Raw genomic sequence first — 25103 nt, forward strand, 5'->3', positions numbered from 1 at the left:
CCAGGGCCCTCCAAGCCCCCGGCGACTTTCGAAGGTCCCTCGCGCCAAAACGGTTTGGCCCACGCTCTAGCTCGCCAGGGCACTCACCTCGGCTCGCTGCACACCCGGCGGATAGGGCCTGCAAGCGTCCCTCCCAAGGGGCCTGGCGCTGCAACACCAGGGACTGAGGACCCCCGAGGCCCATCCCTGGACTCACCTGCTGCCCAACCACCACCCGGGCTACAAGTGCTGTGGCCGGTCATTCAGGGCGGGAGAATGGGCAGGGCCCTCCCAGACCCCGGCAACCTTCGAAGGCCTCCCGTGCCAAAACGCTTGGGCCTATGCTCCCGCTAACCAGCGCCCTTACCTTGGCCCGCCCCTCGGCTCACCGCACAGCTGGCGGATCGGGCTTGCCGGCCTTCTGGGGGCTAACCCTAACCCGACGTCGGCCCCCAGGGGCCCCTCCCAAGGAGCATGGCGCCGCAACGCTGGGGATTGGGGACCCCCGAGGCCCAGCGCCGGACTCAAAGTCCCGCCCCGCCGCCACCCGGGCCGCTCCGGGCTCCGCAGGTCATTCAGGGCGGGAGAACCGCCAGGGCCCTCCAAGTCCCCAGCGACTTTCGAAGGTCCCCCGCGCCAAAACGCTTGGGCCCACGCTCTAGCTCGCCAGCGCACTCACCTCGGCTCGCTGCACACCCGGTGGATATGGCCTGCAAGCGTCCCTCCCAAGTGGCCTGGCGCTGCAACACCAGGGATTGGGGACCCCCGAGGCCCATCCCTGGACTCACCTGCTGCCCCACCACCACCCGGGCTTCAAGTGCTGTGGCCGGTCATTCAGGGCGGGAGAAAGGGCAGGACCCTCCCAGCATTCAGCAATCTTCAAAGGCCTCCCACGCCAAGACGCTTGGGCACACGCTCCCGCTCACCAGCGCCCTCACCTCGACCTGCCCCTCCGCTGTCCGCACAGCCTGCGGATCAGGCCTGCCGGCCTCCTGAGGCCTAACCCTATCCCTAGGTCGGCCCCCGAGGGGCCGCTCCCAAGGGGCCTGGTGCCAAAAGGCCGGGGATTGGGTCCCCCGAACCGCCACGCCGGACTCTCCCTGCGGCACCGCCGCCCACTGGGCCTCTAGGGGCGACTCCGGTCATTCAGGGCGGGAGAACGCGCAGGGCTCTGAGCCTCCAGCGACATTCGAAGGCCCCCCGAGGCAAAACGCTTGGGCCCACGCTCCCCCTCGCCAGTGCCCTCACCTAGGCCTTCCCCTCCGCTCGCCAAACAATGGGCGGATCGGGCCTGCCAGCCTCAAGGGGCTAACCCTCACCTTAGGTCGGCCCCCGAGGGCCCCTCCCAAGGGTCCTGGCGCCACAACGCCTGGGATTGGGGACCTAGAGCCCCAGCGCCAGACTCACCCTGTCGTCCCGCCGCCACCCGGGCCGCTAGGAGCGCAGCCGGTCGTTCAAGACGGGAGAACAGGCAGGGCCCTATGAGCCCCCGGCAACATTCGAAGGCCCCCTGCGCCAAAACGCTTGGGCCCACGCTCCCCCTCCCCAGCTCCCTCACCTTGGCCCGACCCTGCGCTCGCCGCACAACCTGCGGATCGGGCCTGCGGGCCTCCTGGGGGGCTAACCCTAACCCGACGTCGGCCCCCAAGGGCACCCTCCCAAGGAGCCTGGCGCCGCAACGCTGGGGATTGAGGACCCCCGAGCCCCATCCCTGGACTCACCTACTGCCCCTCCACCACCCGGGCCGCAAGTGCTGTGGCCGGTCATTCAGGGCGGGAGAATGGGCAGGACCCTCCCGGCCCTCAGCAATCTTCAAAGGCCTCCCACGCCAAAACGCTTGGGCCCACGCTCCCCCTCCCCAGCTCCCTCACCTCGGCCTGAACCTGCGCTCGCCGCACAACCTGCGGATCGGGCCTGCCGGCCTCCTGGGGGCTAACCCTAACCCTACGTCGGCCCCCAAGGGGCCCCTCCCAAGCAGCCTGGCGCCGCAACGCTGGCGATTGGGGACCCCCGAGGCCCAGCGCCGGACTCAAAGTCCCGCCCCGCCGCCACCCGGTCCGCCACGGGCTCCGCAGGTCATTCAGGGCGGGGAGAACGAATGGGCAGGGCCCTCCAAGTCCCCAGAGACTTTCGAAGGTCCCCCGCGACAAAACGCTTGGGCCCACGCTCTAGCTCGCCAGAGTACTCACCTCGGCTCGCCGCACACCCGGCGGATAGGGCCTGCAAGCGTCCCTCCCAAGGGGCCTGGCGCTGCAACACCAGGGATTGGGGACCACCGAGGCCCATTACTGGACTCACCAGCTGCCCCACCACCACCAGGGCTGCAAGTGCTGTGGCCGGTCATTCAGGGCGGGAGAACAGGCAGGACCCTCCCAGAATTCAGCAATCTTCCAAGGCCTCCCACGCCAAAACGCTTGGGCACACGCTCCCGCTCACCAGCGCCCTCACCTCGACCTGCCCCTCCGCTCTCCGCACAGCCTGCGGATCAGGCCTGCCGGCCTCCTGAGGCCTAACCCTATCCCTAGGTCGGCCCCCGAGGGGCGGCTCCCAAGGGGCCTGGTGCCAAAAGGCCGGGGATTGGGTCCCCCGAACCGCCGCGCCGGACTCTCCCTGCGGCACCGCCGCCCACTGGCCCTCTAGGGGCGATTCCGGTCATTCAGGGCGGGAGAACGCGGAGGGCTCTCCGAGCCTCCAGCGACATTCGAAGGCCCCCCGAGGCAAAACGATTGGGCCCACGCTCCCCCTCGCCAGCGCCCTCATCTTGGCCTTCCCCTCCGCTCGCCAAACAACGGGCGGATCGGGCCTGCCGGCCTCCTGGGACTAACCCTAACCCTAGGTCGGCCCCCGAGGGCCCCTCCCAAGGGTCCTGGCGCCACAACGCCGTGGATTGGGGACCCCGAGCCCCAGCGCCAGACTCACCTTCCCGCCCCGCCGCCACCCGGGTCGCTAGGGTCACTGCCGGTCATTGAGGGCGGGAGAACAGGCAGGGCCCTCCCAGACCCCGGCAACCTTCGAAGGCCTCCCGTGCCAAAACGCTTGGGCCTACGCTCCCGCTAACCAGCGCCCTTACCTTGGCCCGCCCCTCGGCTCATGCACAGCTGGCGGATCGGGCTTGCCGGCCTTCTGGGGGCTAACCCTAACCCGACATCGGCCCCCAAGGGGCCCCTCCCAAGGAGCCTGGGGCCGCAACGCTGGGGATTGGGGACCCCCGAGGCCCAGCGCCGGACTCAAAGTCCCGCCCCGCCGCCACCCGGGCCGCCACGGGCTACGCAGGTCATTTAGGGCGGGAGAACGAACGGGCAGGGCCCTTCAAGTCCCCGGCGACTTTCGAAGTTCCCCCGCGCAAAAACCCTTGGGCCCACGCTCTAGCTCGCCTGCGCACTCACCTCGGCTCGCCGCACAACCAGCGGATAGGACCTACAAGCCTCCCTCCCAAGGGGCCTGGTGCCACAACACCAGGGATTGGGGACCCCTGAGCCCCATCCCTGGACGCAACTGCGGCCCCTCCTCCACCCGGGCCGCAAGTGCTGTGGCCGGTCATTCAGGGCGGGAGAATGGGCAGGACCCTCCCGGCCCTCAGTAATCTTCAAAGGCCTCCCACGCCAAAACGCTTGGGCCCACGCTCCCCCTCCCCAGCGCCCTCACCTCGGCCTGAACCTGCGCTCGCCGCACAACCTGCGGATCGGGCCTGCCGGCCTCCTGGGGGCTAACTCTAACCCTATCTCGTTCCCCCAAGGGCCCCCCCAATTGGCCTGGCACAGCAAAGCCGGGGATTGGGGACCCCCGAGCCCCAGCGCCAGACTCACCTTCCCGCCCCGCCACCAACCATGCCGCTAGGGTCACTGCCAGTCATTGAGGGCGGGAGAACAGGCAGGGCCCTCCCAGACCCTGGCAACCTTCGAAGGCCTCCCGTGCCAAAACGCTTGGGCCTACGCTCCCGCTAACCAGCGCCCTTACCTTGGCCCGCCCTTCGGCTCACCGCACAGCTGGCGGATCGGGCTTGCCGGCCTTCTGGGGGCTAACCCAAACCCGACATCGGCCCCCAAGGGGCCCCTCCCAAGGAGCCTGGCGCCGGAACGCTGGAGATTGGGGACCCCCGAGCCCCATCCCTGGACTCAACTGCTGCCCTCCACCACCCGGGCCGCAAGTGCTGTGGCCGGTCATTCAGGGCGGGAGAATGGGCAGGACCCTCCCGGCCCTCAGCAATCTTCAAAGGCCTCCCACGCCAAAACGCTTGGGCCAACGCTCCCCCTCCCCAACTCCCTCACCTCGGCCTGAACCTGCACTCGCCGCACAACCTGCGGATCGGGCCTGCCGGCCTCCTGGGGGCTAACCCTAACCGTATGTCGGCCCCCAAGGGGCCCCTCCCAAGCAGCCTGGCGCCGCAACGCTAGCGATTGGGGACCCCCGAGGCCCAGCGCCGGACTCAAAGTCCCGCCCCGCCGCCACCCAGGCCGCTCCGGGCTCCGCAGGTCATTCAGTGTGGGAGAACCGCCAGGGCCCTCCAAGTCCCCAGCGACTTTCGAAGGTCCCCCGCGCCAAAACGCTTGGGCCCACGCTCTAGCTCGCCAGCGCACTCACCTCGGCTCGCCGCACACCCAGCGAATAGGGCCTGCAAGCGTCCCTCCCAAGGGGCCTGGCGCTGCAACACCAGGGATTGGGGACCCCCGAGGCCCTTCCCTGGACTCACCTGCTGCCCCACCACCACGCGGGCTGCAAGTCCTGTGGCCGGTCATTCAGGGCGGGAGAACGGGCAGGACCCTCCCAGCATTCAGCAATCTACAAAGGCCTCCCACGCCAAAACGCTTGGGCACACGCTCCCGCTCACCAGCGCCCTCACTTCGACCTGCCCCTCCGCTCTCCGCACAGCCTGCGGATCAGGCCTGCCGGCCTCCTGAGGCCTAACCCTATCCCTAGGTCGGCCCCCTAGGGGCCACTCGCAAGGGGCCTGGTGCCAAAAGGCCGGGGATTGGGTCCCCCGAACCGCCGCGCTGGACTCTCCCTGCGGCACCGCCGCCCACTGGGCCTCTAGGGGCTACTCCGGTCATTCAGGGCGGGATAACGAACGGGCAGGGCCCTCCAAGTCCCCGGCGACTTTCGAAGGTCCCCAGCGCAAAAACCCTTGGGCCCACGCTCTAGCTCGCGGCGCACTCACCTAGGCTCGCCGCACAACCGACGGATAGGACCTACAAGCCTCCCTCCCAAGGGTCCTGGCGCCGGAACAGCAGGGATTGGGGACCCCCGAGCCCCATCCCTGGACTCACCTGCTGCCCCTCCACCACCCGAGCCGCAAGTGCTGTGGCCGGTCATTCAGGGCGGGAGAATGGGCAGGACCCTCCCGGCCCTCAGCAATCTTCAAAGGCCTCCCACGCCAAAACGCTTGGGCCCACGCTCCCCCTCCCCAGCTCCCTCACTGGGCCTGAACCTGCGCTCGCCGCACAACCTGCGGATCCGGCCTGCCGGCCTCCTGGGGGCTAACCCTAACCCTATCTCGTTCCCCGAAGGGCCCCCCCAATTGGCCTGGCACAGCAAAGCCGGGGATTGGGGACCCCCGAGCCACAGCGCCAGACTCACCTTCCCACCCCGCCTCCAACCATGCCGCTAGGGTCACTGCCGGTCATTGAGGGCGGGAGAACAGGCAGGGCCCTCCCAGACCCCGGCAACCTTCGAAGGCCTACCGTGCCAAAACGCTTGGGCCTACGCTCCCGCTAACCAGAGCCCTTACCTTGGCCCGCCCCTCGGCTCACCGCACAGCTGGCGGATCGGGCTTGCCGGCCTTCTGGGGGCTAACCCAAACCCGACATCGGCCCCCAAGGGGCCCCTCCCAAGGAGCATGGCGCCGCAACGCTGGGGATTGGGGACCCCCGAGGCCCAGCGCAGGACTCAAAGTCCCGCCCCGCCGCCACCCCGGGCCGCTCCGGGCTCCGCAGGTCATTCAGGGCGGGAGAACCGCCAGGGCCCTCCAAGTCCCCAGCGACTTTCGAAGGTCCCCCGCGCCAAAACCCTTGGGCCCACGCTCTAGCTCGCCAGCGCACTCACCTCGGCTCGCTGCACACCCGGCGGATAGGGCCTGCAAGCATCCCTCCCAAGGGGCCTGGCGCTGCAACACCAGGGATTGGGGACCCCCGAGGCCCATCCCTGGACTCACCTGTTGCCCCACCACCACGCGGACTGCAAGTGCTGTGGCCGGTCATTCAGGGCGGGAGAACGGGCAGGACCCTCCCAGCATTCAGCAATTTCAAAGGCCTCCCACGCCAAAACGCTTGGGCACACGCTCCTGGTCACCAGCGCCCTCACCTCGACCTGCCCCTCCGCTCTCCGCACAGCCTGCGGATCAGGCCTGCCGGCCTCCTGAGGCCTAACCCTATCCCTAGGTCGGCCCCCGAGGGGCCCCTCCCAAGGGGCCTGGTGCCAAAAGGCCGGGGATTGGGTCCCCCGAACCGCCACGCCGGACTCTCCCTGCGGCACCGCCGCCCACTGGGCCTCTAGGGGCGACTCCGCTCATTCAGGGCGGGAGAACGCGCAGGGCTCTCTGAGCCTCCATCGACATTCGAAGGCCCCCCGAGGCAAAACGCTTGGGCCCACGCTCTCCCTCGCCAGCGCCCTCACCTCGGCCTTCCCCTCTGCTCGCTAAACAACGGGCGGATCGGGCCTGCCAGCCTCAAGGGGCTAACCCTCACCCTAGGTCGGCCCCCGAGGGCCCCTCCCAAGGGTCCTGGCGCCACAACGCCGGGGATTGGGGACCCCGTTGCCCTAGCGCCAGACTCACCCTGTCGTCCCGCCGCCACCCGGGCCGCTAGGAGTGCAGCCGGTCATTCAAGACGGGAGAACAGGCAGGGCCCTATGAGCCCCCGGCAACATTCAAAGGCCCCCTGCGCCAAAACGCTTGGGCCCACGCTCCCCCTCCCCAGCTCCCTCTTCTTGGCCCGACCCTGCGCTCGCCGCACAACCTGCGGATCGGGCCTGCGGGCCTCCTGGGGGCTAAGGCTAACCCGACGTCGGCCCCCAAGGGGAACCTCCCAAGGAGCCTGGCGCCGCAACGCTGGGGATTGGGGACCCCCGAGCCCCATCCCTGGACTCACCTGCTGCCCCTCCACCACCCGGGGCGCAAGTGCTGTGGCTGGTCATTCAGGGCGGGAGAATGGGCAGGACCCTCCCGGCCCTCAGCAATCTTCAAAGGCCTCCCACGCCAAAACGCTTGGGCCCACGCTCCTCCTCCCCAGCTCCCTCACCTCGGCCTGAACCTGCGCTCGCCGCACAACCTGCGGATCGGGCCAGCCGGCCTCCTCGGGGCTAACCCTAACCCTATCTCATTCCCCGAAGGGCCCCCCCAATTGGCCTGGCACAGCGAAGCCGGGGATTGGGGACCCCCGAGCCCCAGCGCCAGACTCACCTTCCCGCCCCGCCGCCACCCGGGTCGCTAGGGTCACTGCCGGTCGTTCAAGACAGTAGAACAGGCAGGGCCCTCCCAGACCCCGGCAACCTTCCAAGGCCTCCCGTGCCAAAACGCTTGGGCCTACGCTCCCGCTAACCAGCGCCCTTACCTTGGCCCGCCCCTCGGCTCATGCACAGCTGGCGGATTGGGCTTGCCGGCCTTCTGGGGGCTAACCCTAACCCGACATCGGCCCCCAAGGGGCCCCTCCCAAGGAGCCTGGCGCCGCAACGCTGGGGATTGGGGACCCCCGAGGCCCAGCGCCGGACTCAAAGTCCCGCCCCGCCGCCACCCGGGCCGCCACGGGCTCCGCAGGTCATTCAGGGCGGGAGAACGAACGGGCAGGGCCCTCCAAGTCCCCGGCGACTTTCGAAGGTCCCCCGCGCAAAAACCCTTGGGCCCACGCTCTAGCTCGCCGGCGCACTCACCTCGGCTCGCCGCACAACCGGCCGAAAGGACCTACAAGCCTCCGTCCCAAGGGGCCTGGCAATGCAACACCAGGGATTGGGGACCCCCGAGCCCCATCCCTGGACTCACCTGCTGCCCCTCCACCACCCGGGCCGCAAGTGCTGTGGCCGGTCATTCAGGGCGGGAGAATGGGCAGGACCCTCCCGGCCCTCAGCAATCTTCAAAGGCCTCCCACGCAAAAACGCTTGGGCCCACGCTCCCCCTCCCCAGCTCCCTCACTCGGCCTGAACCTGCGCTCGCCCCACAACCTGCGGATCGGGCCTGCCGGCCTCCTGGGGGCTAACCCTAACCCTACGTCGGCCCCCAAGGGGCCCCTCCCAAGCAGCCTGGCGCCGCAACGCTGGCGATTGGGGACCCCCGAGGCCCAGCGCCGGACTCAAAGTCCCGCCCCGCCGCCACCCGGGCCGCCACGGGCTCCGCAGGTCATTCAGGGCGGGAGAACGAATGGGCAGGGCCCTCCGAGTCCCCAGCGACTTTCGAAGGTCCCCCGCGACAAAACGCTTGGGCCCACGCTCTAGCTCGCCAGCGTACTCACCTCGGCTCGCCGCACACCCGGCGGATAGGGCCTGCAAGCGTCCCTCCCAAGGGGCCTGGCGCTGCAACACCAGGGATTGGGGACCCCCGTGGCCCATCCCTGGACTCACCAGCTGCCCCACCACCACCAGGGCTGCAAGTGCTGTGGCCGGTCATTCAGGGCGGGAGAACAGGCAGGACCCTCCCAGAATTCAGCAATCTTCAAAGGCCTCCCACGCCAAAACGCTTGGGCACATGCTCCCGCTCACCAGCGCCCTCACCTCGACCTGCCCCTCCGCTCTCCGCACAGCCTGCGGATCAGGCCTGCCGGCCTCCTGAGGCCTAACCCTATCCCTAGGTCGGCCCCCGAGGGGCCGCTCCCAAGGGGCCTGGTGCCAAAAGGCCGGGGATTGGGTCCCCCGAACCGCCGCGCCGGACTCTCCCTGCGGCACCGCCGCCCACTGGCCCTCTAGGGGCGACTCCGGTCATTCAGGGCGGGAGAACGCGGAGGGCTCTCGGAGCCTCCAGCGACATTCGAAGGCCCCCCGAGGCAAAACGCTTGGGCCCACGCTCCCCCTCGCCAGCGCCCTCATCTTGGCCTTCCCCTCCCTCGCCAAACAATGGGCGGATCGGGCCTGCCGGCCTCCTGGGACTAACCCTAACCCTAGGTCGGCCCCCGAGGCCCCTCCCAAGGGTCCTGGCGCCACAACGCCGGGGATTGGGGACCCCGAGCCCCAGCGCCAGACTCACCTTCCCGCCCCGCCGCCACCCGGGTCGCTAGGGTCACTGCCGGTCATTGAGGGCGGGAGAACAGGCAGGGCCCTCCCAGACCCCGGCAACCTTCGAAGGCCTCCTGTGCCAAAACGCTTGGGCCTACGCTCCCGCTAACCAGCGCCCTTATCTTGGCCCGCCCCTCGGCTCACCGCACAGCTGGCGGATCGGGCTTCCCGGCCTTCTGGGGGCTAACCCTAACCCGACATCGGCCCCCAAGGGGCCCCTCCCAAGGAGCCTGGGGCCGCAACGCTGGGGATTGTGGACCCACGAGGCCCAGCGCCGGACTCAAAGTCCCGCCCCGCCGCCACCCCGGGCCGCCACGGGCTCCGCAGGTCATTTAGGGCGGGAGAACGAACGGGCAGGGCCCTCCAAGTCCCCGGCGACTTTCGAAGGTCCCCCGCGCAAAAACCCTTGGGCCCACGCTCTAGCTCGCCGGCGCACTCACCTCGGCTCGCCGCACAACCAGCGGATAGGACCTACAAGCCTCCCTCCCAAGGGGCCTGGTGCCACAACACCAGGGATTGGGGACCCCTGAGCCCCATCACTGGACTCACCTGCTGCCCCTCCACCACCCGGGCCGCAAGTGCTGTGGCCGGTCATTCAGGGCGGGAGAATGGGCAGGACCCTCCCGGCCCTCAGCAATCTTCAAAGGCCTCCCACGCCAAAACGCTTGGGCCCACGCTCCCCCTCCCCAGCGCCCTTACCTCGGCCTGAACCTGCGCTCGCCGCACAACCTGCGGATCGGGCCTGCCGGCCTCCTGGGGGCTAACTCTAACCCTATCTCGTTCCCCGAAGGGCCCCCCCAATTGGCCTGGCACAGCAAAGCCGGGGATTGGGGACCCCCGAGCCCCAGCGCCAGACTCACCTTCCCGCCCCGCCACCAACCATGCCGCTAGGGTCACTGCCAGTCATTGAGGGCGGGAGAACAGGCAGGGCCCTCTCAGACCCTGGCAACCTTCGAAGGCCTCCCGTGCCAAAACGCTTGGGCCTACGCTCCCGCTAACCAGCGCCCTTACCTTGGCCCGCCCCACGGCTCACCGCACAGCTGGCGGATCGGGCTTGCCGGCCTTCTGGGGGCTAACCCAAACCCGACATCGGCCCCCAAGGGGACCCTCCCTAGGAGCCTGGCGCCGCAACGCTGGAGATTGGGGACCCCCGAGCCCCATCCCTGGACTCAACTGCTGCCCTCCACCACCCGGGCCGCAAGTGCTGTGGCCGGTCATTCAGGGCAGGAGAATGGGCAGGACCCTCCCGGCCCTCAGCAATCTTCAAAGGCCTCCCACGCCAAAACGCTTGGGCCCACGCTCCCCCTCCCCAACTCCCTCACCTCGGCCTGAACCTGCGCTCGCCGCACAACCTGCGGATCGGGCCTGCCGGCCTCCTGGGGGCAAACCCTAACCCTATCTCGTTCCCCGAAGGGCCCCCCCAATTGGCATGGCAGAGCAAAGCAAGGATTGGGGACCCCCGAGCCCCAGCGCCAGACTCACCTTCCCGCCCTGCCGCCACCCGGGTCGCTAGGGTCACTGCCGGTCATTGAGGGCGGGAGAACAGGCAGGGCCCTCCCAAACCCCGGCAACCTTCGAAGGCCTCCCGTGCCAAAACGCTTGGGCCTACGCTCCCGCTAACCAGCGCCCTTACCTTGGCCCGCCCCTCGGCTCACCGCACAGCTGGCAGATCGGGCTTGCCGGCCTTCTGGGGGCTAACCCTAACTCGACCTCGGCCCCCAAGGGGCCCCTCCCAAGGAGCCTGGGGCCGCAACGCTGGGGATTGGGGACCTCCGAGGCCCAGCGCCGGACTCAAAGTCCCGCCCCGCCGCCACCCGGGCCGCTCCGGGCTCCGCAGGTCATTCAGGGCGGGAGAACCGCCAGGGCCCTCCAAGCCCCCGGCGACTTTCGAAGGTCCCCCGCGCCAAAACGCTTGGGCCCACGCTCTAGCTCGCCAGCGCACTCACCTCGGCTCGCCGCACAACCGGCGGATAGGACCTCCAAGCCTCCCTCCCAAGGGGCCTGGCGCTGCAACACCAGGGATTGGGGACCCCCGAGGCCCATCCCTGGACTCACCTGCTGCCCCACCACCACGCGGGCTGCAAGTGCTGTGGCCGGTCATTCAGGGCGGGAGAACGGGCAGAACCCTCCCAGCATTCAGCAATCTTCAAAGGCCTCCCACGCCAAGACGCTTGGGCACATGCTCCAGCTCACCAGCGCCCTCACCTCGACCTGCCCCTCCGCTCTCCGCACAGCCTGCGGATCAGGCCTGCCGGCCTCCTGAGGCCTAACCCTATCCCTAGGTCGGCCCCCGAGGGGCCGCTCCCAAGGGGCCTGGTGCCAAAAGGCTGGGGATTGGGTCCCCCGAACCGCCGCGCCGGACTCTCCCTGCGGCAGCGCCGCCCACTGGGCCTCTAGGGGCGACTCCGGTCATTCAGGGCGGGAGAACGCGCAGGGCTCTCCGAGCCTTCAGCGACATTCGAAGGCCCCCCGAGGCAAAACGCTTGGGCCCACGCTCCCCCTCGCCAGCGCCCTCACCTCGGTCTTCCCCTCCGCTCGCTAAAAACGGGCGGATCGGGCATGACGGCCTCCTGGTGCTAACCCTCACCCTAGGTCGGCCCCCGAGGGCCCCTCCCAAGGGTCCTGGCGCCACAACGCCGGGGATTGGGGTCCCCGAGCCCCAGCGCCAGACTCACCCTGCCGTCCCGCCGCCACCCGGGCCGCTAGGAGCGCAGCCGGTCGTTCAAGACGGGAGAACAGGCAGGGCCCTATGAGCCCCCGGCAACATCGAAGGCCCCCTGCGCCAAAACGCTTGGGCCCACGCTCCCCCTCCCCAGCTCCCTCACCTTGGCCCGACCCTGCGCTCGCCGCACAACCTGCGGATGGGGCCTGGCGGCCTCCTGGGGGCTAACCCTAACCCTACGTCGGCCCCCAGGGGGCCCCTCCCAAGGTGACTGGCGCAGGAAAGCCAGGGATTGGGGACACAGAGCCCAGCCGCCGGACTCACCCTGCTGCCCTGCCGCCACCCGGGTCGCTAGGGGCGCCGCCGGTCATTCAGGGCAGGACAACGGGCAGGGCCCTCCAAGCCCCGGCGACCATCGAAGGACCCCACGACAAAACGCTTGGGCTCAAGCTCCCGCTCGCCAGCGCTCTCACCTCGGCCCGCCCCTCCGCTGGCCGCACAGCCGAGGGATCGGTCCTGCCGGCCTCCTGGGGGCTAAACCTAACCCTATCTCGTTCCCCGAAGGGCCCCCCCAAGGGGCCTGGCACAGCAAAGCCGGGGATTGGGGACCCCGAGCCCCAGCACCAGACTCACCCTGCCCTCCCGCCGCCACCCGGGCCGCTAGGAGCGCAACCGGTCGTTCAAGACAGGAGAACAGGCAGGGCCCTATGAGACTCCGGCAACATTGGAAGCCCCCCTGCACCAAAACTCTTGGGCCCACGCTCCCCCTCCCCAGCTCCCTCACCTTGGCCCGACCATGCGCTCGCCGCACAACCTGCGGATCGGGCCTGTGGGCCTCCTGGGGGCTAACCCTAACCCGACGTCGGCCCCCAAGGGGCCCCTCCCAAGGAGCCAGGCGCCGCAACGCTGGGGATTGGGGACCCCCGAGGCCCAGCGCCGGACTCAAAGTCCCGCCCCGCCGCCACCCGGGCCGCTCCGGGCTCCGCAGGTCATTCAGGGCGGGAGAACCGCCAGGGCCCTCCAAGTCCCCGGCGACTTTCGAAGGTCCCCCGCGCCAAAACGCTTGGGCCCACGCTCTAGCTCGCCAGCGCACTCACCTCGGCTCGCCGCACACCCGGCGGATAGGGCCTGCAAGCGTCCCTCCCAAGGGGCCTGGCGCTGCAACACCAGGGATTGGGGACCCCCGAGGCCCATCCCTGGACTCACCTGCTGCCCCACCACCACCCGGGCTGCAAGTGCTGTGGCCGGTCATTCAGGGCGGGAGAACGGGCAGGACCCTCCCAGCATTCAGCAATCTTCAAAGGCCTCCCACGCCAAAACGCTTGGGCACACGCTCCCGCTCACCAGCGCCCTCACCTCGACCTGCCCCTCCGCTCTCCGCACAGCCTGCGGATCAGGCCTGCCGGCCTCCTGAGGCCTAACCCTATCCCTAGGTCGGCCCCCGAGGGGCCGCTCCCAAGGGGTCTGGTGCCAAAAGGCCGGGGATTGGGTCCCCCGAACCGCCGCGCCGGACTCTCCCTGCGGGACCGCCGCCCACTGGGCCTCTAGGGGCGACTCCGGTCATTCAGGGCGGGAGAATGAACGGGCAGGGCCCTCCAAGTCCCCGGGGACTTTCGAAGGTCCCCCGCGCAAAAACTCTTGGGCCCACGCTCTAGCTCGCCGGCGCACTAACCTCGGCTCGCCGCACAACCGGCGGATAGGACCTACAAGCCTCCCTCCCAAGGGGCCTAGCGCCGCAACACCAGGGATTGGGGACCCCCGAGCCCCATCCCTGGACTCACCTGCTGCCCCTCCACCACCCGGGCCGCAAGTGCTGTGGCCGGTCATTCAGGGCGGGAGAATGGGCAGGACCCTCCCGGCCCTCAGCAATCTTCAAAGGCCTCCCACGCCAAAACGCTTGGGCCCACGCTCCCCCTCCCCAGCTCGCTCACCTCGGCCTGAACCTGCGCTCGCCGCACAACCTGCGGATCGGGCCTGCCGGCCTCCTGGGGGCTAACCCTAACCCTACGTTGGCCCCCAAGGGGCCCCTCCCAAGGTGACTGGCGCAGGAAAGCCAGGGATTGGGGACACAGAGCCCAGGCGCCGGACTCACCGACTGCCCTGCCGCCACACGGGTCGCTTGAGGCGCCTCCGGTCATTCAGTGCAGGACAACGGGCAGGGCCCTCCAAGCCCCGGCCACCATCGAAGGACCCCACGACAAAACGCTTGGGCCCACGCTCCCGCTCGCCAGCGCTCTCACCTCGGCCCGCCCCTTCGCTGGCCGCACAGCCAACGGATCGGTCCTGCCGGCCTCCTGGGGGCTAAACCTAACCCTATCTCGTTCCCCGAAGGGCCCCCCCAAGGGGCCTGGCACAGCAAAGCCGGGGATTGGGGACCTCCGAGCCCCAGCGCTGGACTCACCTTCCCGCCCGCCGCCAATCGTGCCGCTAGGGTCACTGCCGGTCATTGAGGGCGGGAGAACAGGCAGGGCCCTCCCAGACCCCGGCAACCTTCGAAGGCCTCCCGCGCCAAAACGCTTGAGCCTATGCTCCCGCTAACCAGCGCCCTTACCTTGGCCCGCCCCTCGGCTCACCGCACAGCTGGCGGATCAGGTTTGCCGGCCTTCTGGGGGCTAACCCTAACCCTACATCGGCCCCCAAGGGGCCCCTCCCAAGGAGCCTGGCGCCGCAACGCTGGGGATTGGGGACCCCCGAGGCCCAGCGCCAGACTCAAAGTCCCGCCCCGCCGCCACCCGGGCCGCTCCGGGCTCCGCAGGTCATTCAGGGCGGGAGAATGAACGGGCAGGGCCCTCCAAGTCCCCAGCGACTTTCGAAGGTCCCCCGCGCAAAAACCCTTGGGCCCACGCTCTAGCTCGCCGGCGCACTCACCTCGGCTCCCCGCACAACCTGCGGATAGGACCTACAAGCCTCCCTCCCAAGGGGCCTGGCGCAGCAACACCAGGGATTGGGGACCCCCGAGCCCCATCCCTGGACTCACCTGCTGCCCCTCCACCACCCGGGCCGCAAGTGCTGTGGCCGGTCATTCAGGGCGGGAGAATGGGCAGGACCCTCCCGGCCCTCAGCAATCTTCAAAGGCCTCCCACGCCAAAACGCTTGGGCCCACGCTCCCCCTCCCCAGCTCCCTCACCTCGGCCTGAACCTGCGCTCGCCGCACAACCTGCGGATCGGGCCTGCCGGCCTCCTGGGGGCTAACCCTAACCCTACGTCGGCCACCAAGGGGCCCCTCCCAAGGTGACTGGCGCAGGAAAGCCAGGGATTGGGGACACAGAGCCCAGGCGCCGGACTCACCCTGCTGCCCTGCCGCCACCCGGGTCGCTAGGGGCGCCGCCGGTCATTCAGGGCAGGACAACGGGCAGGTCCCTCCAAGCCCCGGCGACCATCGAAGGACCCCACGACAAAACGCTTGGGCCCACGCTCCCGCTCGCCAGCGCTCTCACCTCGGCCCGCCCCTCCGCTGGCCGCACAGCCGACGGATCGGTCCTGCCGGCCTCCTGGGGGCTAAACCTAACTCTACCTCGTTCCCCGAAGGGCCCCCCCAAGGGGCCTGGCACAGCAAAGCCGGGGATTGGGACCCCCGAGCCCCAGCGCCAGACTCACCTTCCCGCCCCGCCGCCAACCGTGCCGCTAGGGTCACTGCCTGTCATTGAGGGCGGGAGAACAGGCAGGGCCCTCCCAGACCCCCGGCAACCTTCGAAGGCCTCCCGCGCCAAAACGCTTGAGCCTATGCTCCCGCTAACCAGCGCCCTTACCTTGGCCCGCCCCTCGGCTCACCGCACAGCTGGCGGATCGGGCTTGCCGGCCTCTGGGTGCTAACCCTAACATTAGGTCGGCCCTTGAGGCGCCCCTCCCAAGCAGCCTGGCGCCGCAACGCTGGGGATTGGGGACCCCCGAGACCTAGCGCCGGACTCAAAGTCCCGCCCGGCCGCCACCCGGGCCTCTCCGAGCTCCGCAGGTCATTCAGGGCGGGAGAACCGCCAGGGCCCTCCAAGCCCCCGGCGACTTTCGAAGGTCCCTCGCGCCAAAACGGTTGTTCCCACGCTCTAGCTCGCCAGCGCACTCACCTCGGCTCGCTGCACACCCGGCGGATAGGGCCTGCAAGCGTCCCTCCCAAGGGGCCTGGCGCTGCAACACCAGGGACTGGGGACCCCCGAGGCCCATCCCTGGACTCACCTGCTGCCCCACCACCACCCGGGCTACAAGTGCTGTGGCCGGTCATTCAGGGCGGGATAATGGGCAGGGCCCTCCCAGACCCCGGCAACCTTCGAAGGGTTCCCGTGCCAAAACGCTTGGGCCTACGCCCCCCCTCCCCAGCTCCCTCACCTTGGCCCGACCCTGCGCCCGCCGCACAAGCTGCGGATCCGGACTGCGGGCCTCCTGGGGGCTAACCCTAACCCTACGTCGGCCCCCAAGGGGCCCCTCCCAAGCAGCCTGGCGCCGCAATGCTGGTGATTGGGGACCCCCGAGGCCCAGCGCCGGACTCAAAGTCCCGCCCCGCCGCCACCCGGGCCGCTCCGGGCTCCGCAGGTCATTCAGGGCGGGACAACTACCAGGGCACTCCAAGTCCCCGGCGACTTTCGAAGGTCCCCCACGCAAAAACCCTTGGGCCCACGCTCTAGCTCGCCAGCGCACTCACCTCGGCTCGCTGCACAACTGGCGGATAGGACCTACAAGCCTTCCTTCAGATGGGCCTGGCGCCGCATCAGCAGGGATTGGGGACCCCCGAGCCCCATCCCTGGACTCACCTGCTGCCCCTCCACCACCCGGGCCGCAAGTGCTGTGGCCGGTCATTCAGGGCAGGAGAATGGGCAGGACCCTCCTGGCCCTCAGCAATCTTCAAAGGCCTCCCACGCCAAAACGCTTGGGCCCACGCTCCCCCTCCCCAGCTCCCTCACCTCGGCCTGAACCTGCGCTCGCCACACAACCTGCGGATCGGGCCTGCCGGCCTCCTGGGGCCTAACCCTAACAATACGTCGGCCCCCAAGGGGCCCCTCCCAAGGTGACTGGCGCAGGAAAGCCAGGGACTGGGGACACAGAGCCCAGGCACCGGACTCACCCTGCTGCCCTGCCGCCACCCCGGTCGCTAGGGGCGCCGCAGGTCATTCAGGGCAGGACAACGGGCAGGGCCCTCCAAGCCCCGGCGACCATCGAAGGACCCCACGACAAAACGCTCGGGCCCACGCTCCCGCTCGCCAGCGCTCTCACCTCGGCCCGCCCCTCCGCTGGCCGCACAGCCGACGGATCGGTCCTGCCGGCCTCCTGGGGGCTAAACCTAACCCTATCTCGTTCCCCGAAGGGCCCCCCCAAGGGGCCTGGCACAGCAAAGCCGGGGATTGGGGACCCCCGAGCCCCAGCGCCGGACTCGCCTTCCCGCCCCGCCGCCAACCGTGCCGCTAGGGTCACTGCAGGTCATTGAGGGCGGGAGAAAAGGCAGGGCCCTCCCAGAAGCCGGCAACCTTCGAAGGCCTCCCGCGCCAAAACGCTTGAGCCTACGCTCCCGCTAACCAGCGCCCTTACCTTGGCCCGCCCCTCGGCTCACCGCACAGCTGGCGGATCGGGCTTGCCGGCCTTCTGGGGGCTAACCCTAACCCGACGTCGGCCCTTGAGGGGCCCCTCCCAAGCAGCCTGGCGCCGCAACGCTGGGGATTGGGGACCCCCGAGGCCCAGCGCTGGACTCAAATTCCCGCCCCGCAGCCACCGGGGCCGCTCCGGGCTCCGCAGGTCATTCAGGGCGGGAGAATCGCCAGGGCCCTCAAGTCCCCAGCGACTTTCGAAGGTCTCCCGCGCCAAAACGCTTGGGCCCACGCTCTAGCTCGCCAGCGCACTCACCTCGGCTCGCCGCACACCCGGCGGATAGGGCCTGCAAGCGTCCCTCCCAAGGGGCCTGGCGCTGCAACACCAGGGATTGGGGACCCCCGAGGCCCATCCCTGGACTCACCTGCTGCCCCACCACCACGCGGGCTGCAAGTGCTGTGGCCGGTCATTCAGGGCGGGAGAACGGGCAGAACCTACCAGCATTCAGCAATCTTCAAAGGCCTCCCACGCCAAGACGCCTGGGCACATGCTCCCGCTCACCAGCGCCCTCACCTCGACCTGCCCCTCCGCTCTCCGCACAGCCTGCAGATCAGGCCTGCCGGCCTCCTGAGGCCTAACCCTATCCCTAGGTTGGCCCCCGAGGGGCCGCTCCCAAGGGGCCTGGTGACAAAAGGCTGGGGATTGGGTCCCCCGAACCGCCGCGCCGGACTCTCCCTGCGGCACCGCCGCCCACCTGGCCTCTAGGGGCGACTCCGGTCATTCAGGGCGGGAGAACGCGCAGGGCTCTCCGAGCCTCCAGCGACATTCGAAGGCCCCCCGAGGCAAAACGCTTGGGCCCACGCTCCCCCTCGCCAGCGCCCTCACCTCGGCCTTCCCCTCCGCTCGCCAAACAATGGGCGGATCGGGCCTGCCGGCCTCCTGGTGCTAACCCTCACCCTAGGTCGGCCCCCGAGGGCCCCTCCCAAGGGTCCTGGCGCCACAACGCCGGGGATTGGGGACCCCGAGCCCCAGCGCCAGACTCACCCTGCCGTCCCGCCGCCACCCGGGCTTCTAGGAGCGCAGCCGGTCGCTCAAGGCCGGAGAACAGGCAGGGCCCTATGAGCCCCCAGCAACATTCGAAGGCCCCCTGCGCCAAAACGCTTGGGCCCACGCTCCCCCTCCACAGCTCCCTCACCTTGGCCCGACCCTGCACTCGCCGCACAACCTGCGGATCGGGACTGCCAGCCTCCTGGGGGCTAACCCTAACCCTACGTCGACCCCAAGGGGACCCTCCCAAGCAGCCTGGCGCCGCAACGCTAGCGATTGGGGACACCGGAGGCCCAGCGCCGGACTCAAAGTCCCGCCCCGCCGCCACCCGGGCCGCCACGGGCTCCGCAGGTCATTCAGGGCGGGAGAACGAAAGGGCAGGGCCCTCCAAGTCCCCGGCGACTTTCGAAGGTCCCCCGCGCAAAAAGCCTTGGGCCCACGCTCTACCTCGCGGCGCACTCACCTAGGCTCGCCGCACAACCGGCGGATAGGACCTACAAGCCTCCCTCCCAAGGGGCCTGGCGCCGCAACACCAGGGATTGGGGACCCCCGAGCCCCATCCCTGGACTCACCTGCTGCCCCTCCACCACCCGGGCCGCAAGTGCTGTGGCCGGTCATTCAGGGCGGGAGAATGGGCAGGACCCTCCCGGCCCTCAGCAATCTTCAAAGGCCTCCCACGCCAAAACGCTTGGGCCCACGCTCCCCCTCCCCAGCTCCCTCACCTCGGCCTGAACCTGCGCTTGCTGCACAACCTGCGTATCGGGCCTGCCCGCCTCCTGGGGGCTAACCCTAACGCTATCTCGTTCCCCGAAGGGCCCCCCCAATTGGCCTGGCACAGCAAAGCCGGGGATTGGGGACCCCCGAGCCCCAGCGCCACACTCACCTTCCCGCCCCGCCACCAACCATGCCGCTAGGGTCACTGCCGGTCAATGAGGGCGGGAGAACAGGCAGGGCCCTCCCAGACCCCGGCAACCTTCCAAGGCCTCCCATGCCAAAACGCTTGGGCCTACGCTCCCCCTCCCCAGCTCCCTCACCTTGGCCCGACCCTGCGCTCCCCGCACAACCTGCGGATCGGGCCTGCCGGCCTCCTGGGGGCTAACCCTAACCCGACGTCCGCCCCCAAGGGGCCCCTCCCAAGGAGCCTGGCGCCGCAACGCTGGGGATTGGGGACCCCTGAGGCCCAGCGCCGGACTCAAAGTCCCGCCCCGCCGCCACCCGGGCCGCCACGGGCTCCGCAGGTCATTCAGGGCGGGAGAACGAACGGGCAAGGCCGTCCAAGTCCCCGGTGACTTTCGAAGATCCCCCGCGCAAAAACCCTTGGGCCCACGCTCTAGCTCGCCGGCGCACTCACCTCGGCTCGCTGCACAACCGGCGGATAGGACCTCCAAGCCTCCCTCCCAAGGGGCCTGGAGCCGCAACACCAGGGATTGGGGACCCACGAGCCCCATCCCTGGACTCACCTGCTGCCCCTCCACCACCCGAGCCGCAAGTGCTGTGGCCGGTCATTCAGGGCGGGAGAATGGGCAGGACCCTCCCGGCCCTCAGCAATCTTCAAAGGCCTCCCACGCCAAAACGCTTGGGCCCACGCTCCCCCTCCCCAGCGCCCTCACCTCGGCCTGAACCTGCACTCGCCGCACAACCTGCGGATCGGGCCTGCCGGCCTCCTGGGGGCTAACCCTAACCCTACATCGGCCCCCAAGGGGCCCCTAAAAAAGGTGACTGGCGCAGGAAAGCCAGGGATTGGGGACACAGAGCCCAGGCGCCGGACTCACCCTGCTGCCCTGCCGCCACCCGGGTCGCTAGGGGCGCCGCCGGTCATTCAGGGCAGGCCAACTTGCAGGGCCCTCCAAGCCCCGGCGACCATCGAAGGACCCCACTACAAAACGCTTGGGCCCACTCTCCCGCTCGCCAGCGCTCTCACCTCGGCCCGCCCCTCCGCTGGCCGCACAGCCCACGGATCGGTCCTGCCGGCCTCCTGGGGGTAAACCTAACCCTATCTCGTTCCCCGAAGGGCCCCCCCAAGGGGCCTGACACAGCAAAGCCGGGGATTGGGGATCCCCGAGCCCCAACGCCAGACTCAACTTCCCGCCCCACCGCCAACCGTACCGCTAGGGTCACTGCCGGTCATTGAGGGCGGGAGAACAGGCAGGGCCCTCCCAGACCCCGGCAACCTTAGAAGGCCTTCCGCGCCAGAACGCTTGGTCCTACGCTCTCGCTAACCAGCGCCCTTACCTTGGCCCGCCCCTCGGCTCACCGCACAGCTGGCGGATCGGGCTTGCCCGCCTTCTGGGGGCTAACCCTAACCCGACATCGGCCCCCAAGGGGCCTCTCCCAAGCAGCCTGGCGCCGCAACGCTAGCGATTGGGGACCCCCGAGGCCCAGCGCCAGACTCAAAGTCCCGCCCTGCAGCCACCCGGGCCACCACGGGCTCCGCAGGTCATTCAGGGCGGGAGAACGAACGGGCAGGGCCCTCCAAGTCCCCGGCGACTTTCGAAGGTCCCCCGCGCCAAAACGCTTGGGCCCACGCTCTAGCTCGCCAGCGCACTCACCTCGGCTCGCCGCACACCCAGCGAATAGGGCCTGCAAGCGTCCCTCCCAAGGGGCCTGGCGCTGCAACACCAGGGATTGGGGACCCCCGAGGCCCTTCCCTGGACTCACCTGCTGCCCCACCACCACGCGGGCTGCAAGTGCTGTGGCCGGTCATTCAGGGCGGGAGAACGGGCAGGACCCTCCCAGCATTCAGCAATCTACAAAGGCCTCCCACGCCAAAACGCTTGGGCACACGCTCCCGCTCACCAGCGCCCTCACCTCGACCTGCCCCTCCGCTCTCCGCACAGCCTGCGGATCAGGCCTGCCGGCCTCCTGAGGCCTAACCCTATCCCTAGGTCGGCCCCCTAGGGGCCACTCGCAAGGGGCCTGGTGCCAAAAGGCCGGGGATTGGGTCCCCCGAACCGCCGCGCTGGACTCTCCCTGCGGCACCGCCGCCCACTGGGCCTCTAGGGGCGACTCCGGTCATTCAGGGCGGGAGAACGAACGGGCAGGGCCCTCCAAGTCCCCGGCGACTTTCGAAGGTCCCCAGCGCAAAAACCCTTGGGCCCACGCTCTAGCTCGCGGCGCACTCACCTAGGCTCGCCGCACAACCGACGGATAGGACCTACAAGCCTCCCTCCCAAGGGGCCTGGCGCCGGAACAGCAGGGATTGGGGACCCCCGAGCCCCATCCCTGGACTCACCTGCTGCCCCTCCACCACCCGAGCCGCAAGTGCTGTGGCCGGTCATTCAGGGCGGGAGAATGGGCAGGACCCTCCCGGCCCTCAGCAATCTTCAAAGGCCTCCCACGCCAAAACGCTTGGGCCCACGCTCCCCCTCCCCAGCTCCCTCACTGGGCCTGAACCTGCGCTCGCCGCACAACCTGCGGATCCGGCCTGCCGGCCTCCTGGGGGCTAACCCTAACCCTATCTCGTTCCCCGAAGGGCCCCCCCAATTGGCCTGGCACAGCAAAGCCGGGGATTGGGGACCCCCGAGCCACAGCGCCAGACTCACCTTCCCACCCCGCCTCCAACCATGCCGCTAGGGTCACTGCCGGTCATTGAGGGCGGGAGAACAGGCAGGGCCCTCCCAGACCCCGGCAACCTTCGAAGGCCTCCCGTGCCAAAACGCTTGGGCCTACGCTCCCGCTAACCAGAGCCCTTACCTTGGCCCGCCCCTCGGCTCACCGCACAGCTGGCGGATCGGGCTTGCCGGCCTTCTGGGGGCTAACCCTAACCCGACGTCGGCCCCCAAGGGGCCCCTCCCAAGGAGCATGGCGCCGCAACGCTGGGGATTGGGGACCCCCGAGGCCCAGCGCCGGACTCAAAGTCCCGCCCCGCCGCCACCCGGGCCGCTCCGGGCTCCGCAGGTCATTCAGGGCGGGAGAACCGCCAGGGCCCTCCAAGTCCCCAGCGACTTTCGAAGGTCCCCCGCGCCAAAACCCTTGGGCCCACGCTTTAGCTCGCCAGCGCACTCACCTCGGCTCGCTGCACACCCGGCGGATAGGGCCTGCAAGCATCCCTCCCAAGGGGCCTGGCGCTGCAACACCAGGGATTGGGGACCCCCGAGGCCCATCCCTGGACTCACCTGTTGCCCCACCACCACGCGGACTGCAAGTGCTGTGGCCGGTCATTCAGGGCGGGAGAACGGGCAGGACCCTCCCAGCATTCAGCAATTTCAAAGGCCTCCCACGCCAAAACGCTTGGGCACACGCTCCTGGTCACCAGCGCCCTCACCTCGAACTGCCCCTCCGCTCTCCGCACAGCCTGCGGATCAGGCCTGCCGGCCTCCTGAGGCCTAACCCTATCCCTAGGTCGGCCCCCGAGGGGCCCCTCCCAAGGGGCCTGGTGCCAAAAGGCCGGGGATTGGGTCCCCCGAACCGCCACGCCGGACTCTCCCTGCGACACCGCCGCCCACTGGGCCTCTAGGGGCTACTCCGGTCATTCAGGGCGGGAGAACGCGCAGGGCTCTCTGAGCCTTCAGCGACATTCGAAGGCCCCCCGAGGCAAAACGCTTGGGCCCACGCTCCCCCTCGCCAGTGCCCTCACCTAGGCCTTCCCCTCCGCTCGCCAAACAATGGGCGGATCGGGTCTGCCAGCCTCAAGGGGCTAACCCTCACCTTAGGTCGGCCCCCGAGGGCCCCTCCCAAGGGTCCTGGCGCCACAACGCCGGGGATTGGGGACCCCGAGCCCCAGCGCCAGACTCACCCTGTCGTCCCGCCGCCACCCGGGCCGCTAGGAGCGCAGCCGGTCATTCAAGACGGGAGAACAGGCAGGGCCCTATGAGCCCCCGGCAACATCGAAGGCCCCCTGCGCCAAAACGCTTGGGCCCACGCTCCCCCTCCCCAGCTCCCTCACCTTGGCCCGACCCTGCGCTCGCCGCACAACCTGCGGATGGGGCCTGGCGGCCTCCTGGGGGCTAACCCTAACCCTACGTCGGCCCCCAGGGGGCCCCTCCCAAGGTGACTGGCGCAGGAAAGCCAGGGATTGGGGACACAGAGCCCAGCCGCCGGACTCACCCTGCTGCCCTGCCGCCACCCGGGTCGCTAGGGGCGCCGCCGGTCATTCAGGGCAGGACAACGGGCAGGGCCCTCCAAGCCCCGGCGACCATCGAAGGACCCCACGACAAAACGCTTGGGCTCAAGCTCCCGCTCGCCAGCGCTCTCACCTCGGCCCGCCCCTCCGCTGGCCGCACAGCCGAGGGATCGGTCCTGCCGGCCTCCTGGGGGCTAAACCTAACCCTATCTCGTTCCCCGAAGGGCCCCCCCAAGGGGCCTGGCACAGCAAAGCCGGGGATTGGGGACCCGGAGCCCCAGCACCAGACTCACCCTGCCCTCCCGCCGCCACCCGGGCCGCTAGGAGCGCAACCGGTCGTTCAAGACAGGAGAACAGGCAGGGCCCTATGAGACTCCGGCAACATTGGAAGCCCCCCTGCACCAAAACTCTTGGGCCCACGCTCCCCCTCCCCAGCTCCCTCACCTTGGCCCGACCATGCGCTCGCCGCACAACCTGCGGATCGGGCCTGTGGGCCTCCTGGGGGCTAACCCTAACCCGACGTCGGCCCCCAAGGGGCCCCTCCCAAGGAGCCAGGCGCCGCAACGCTGGGGATTGGGGACCCCCGAGGCCCAGCGCCGGACTCAAAGTCCCGCCCCGCCGCCACCCGGGCCGCTCCGGGCTCCGCAGGTCATTCAGGGCGGGAGAACCGCCAGGGCCCTCCAAGTCCCCGGCGACTTTCGAAGGTCCCCCGCGCCAAAACGCTTGGGCCCACGCTCTAGCTCGCCAGCGCACTCACCTCGGCTCGCCGCACACCCGGCGGATAGGGCCTGCAAGCGTCCCTCCCAAGGGGCCTGGCGCTGCAACACCAGGGATTGGGGACCCCCGAGGCCCATCCCTGGACTCACCTGCTGCCCCACCACCACCCGGGCTGCAAGTGCTGTGGCCGGTCATTCAGGGCGGGAGAACGGGCAGGACCCTCCCAGCATTCAGCAATCTTCAAAGGCCTCCCACGCCAAAACGCTTGGGCACACGCTCCCGCTCACCAGCGCCCTCACCTCGACCTGCCCCTCCGCTCTCCGCACAGCCTGCGGATCAGGCCTGCCGGCCTCCTGAGGCCTAACCCTATCCCTAGGTCGGCCCCCGAGGGGCCGCTCCCAAGGGGTCTGGTGCCAAAAGGCCGGGGATTGGGTCCCCCGAACCGCCGCGCCGGACTCTCCCTGCGGGACCGCCGCCCACTGGGCCTCTAGGGGCGACTCCGGTCATTCAGGGCGGGAGAATGAACGGGCAGGGCCCTCCAAGTCCCCGGGGACTTTCGAAGGTCCCCCGCGCAAAAACTCTTGGGCCCACGCTCTAGCTCGCCGGCGCACTAACCTCGGCTCGCCGCACAACCGGCGGATAGGACCTACAAGCCTCCCTCCCAAGGGGCCTAGCGCCGCAACACCAGGGATTGGGGACCCCCGAGCCCCATCCCTGGACTCACCTGCTGCCCCTCCACCACCCGGGCCGCAAGTGCTGTGGCCGGTCATTCAGGGCGGGAGAATGGGCAGGACCCTCCCGGCCCTCAGCAATCTTCAAAGGCCTCCCACGCCAAAACGCTTGGGCCCACGCTCCCCCTCCCCAGCTCGCTCACCTCGGCCTGAACCTGCGCTCGCCGCACAACCTGCGGATCGGGCCTGCCGGCCTCCTGGG

The sequence above is a fragment of the Ursus arctos genome, unplaced genomic scaffold (genome assembly GCF_023065955.2).
Source record: "Ursus arctos isolate Adak ecotype North America unplaced genomic scaffold, UrsArc2.0 scaffold_22, whole genome shotgun sequence".
NCBI classification, from domain to species: domain Eukaryota; kingdom Metazoa; phylum Chordata; class Mammalia; order Carnivora; family Ursidae; genus Ursus; species Ursus arctos.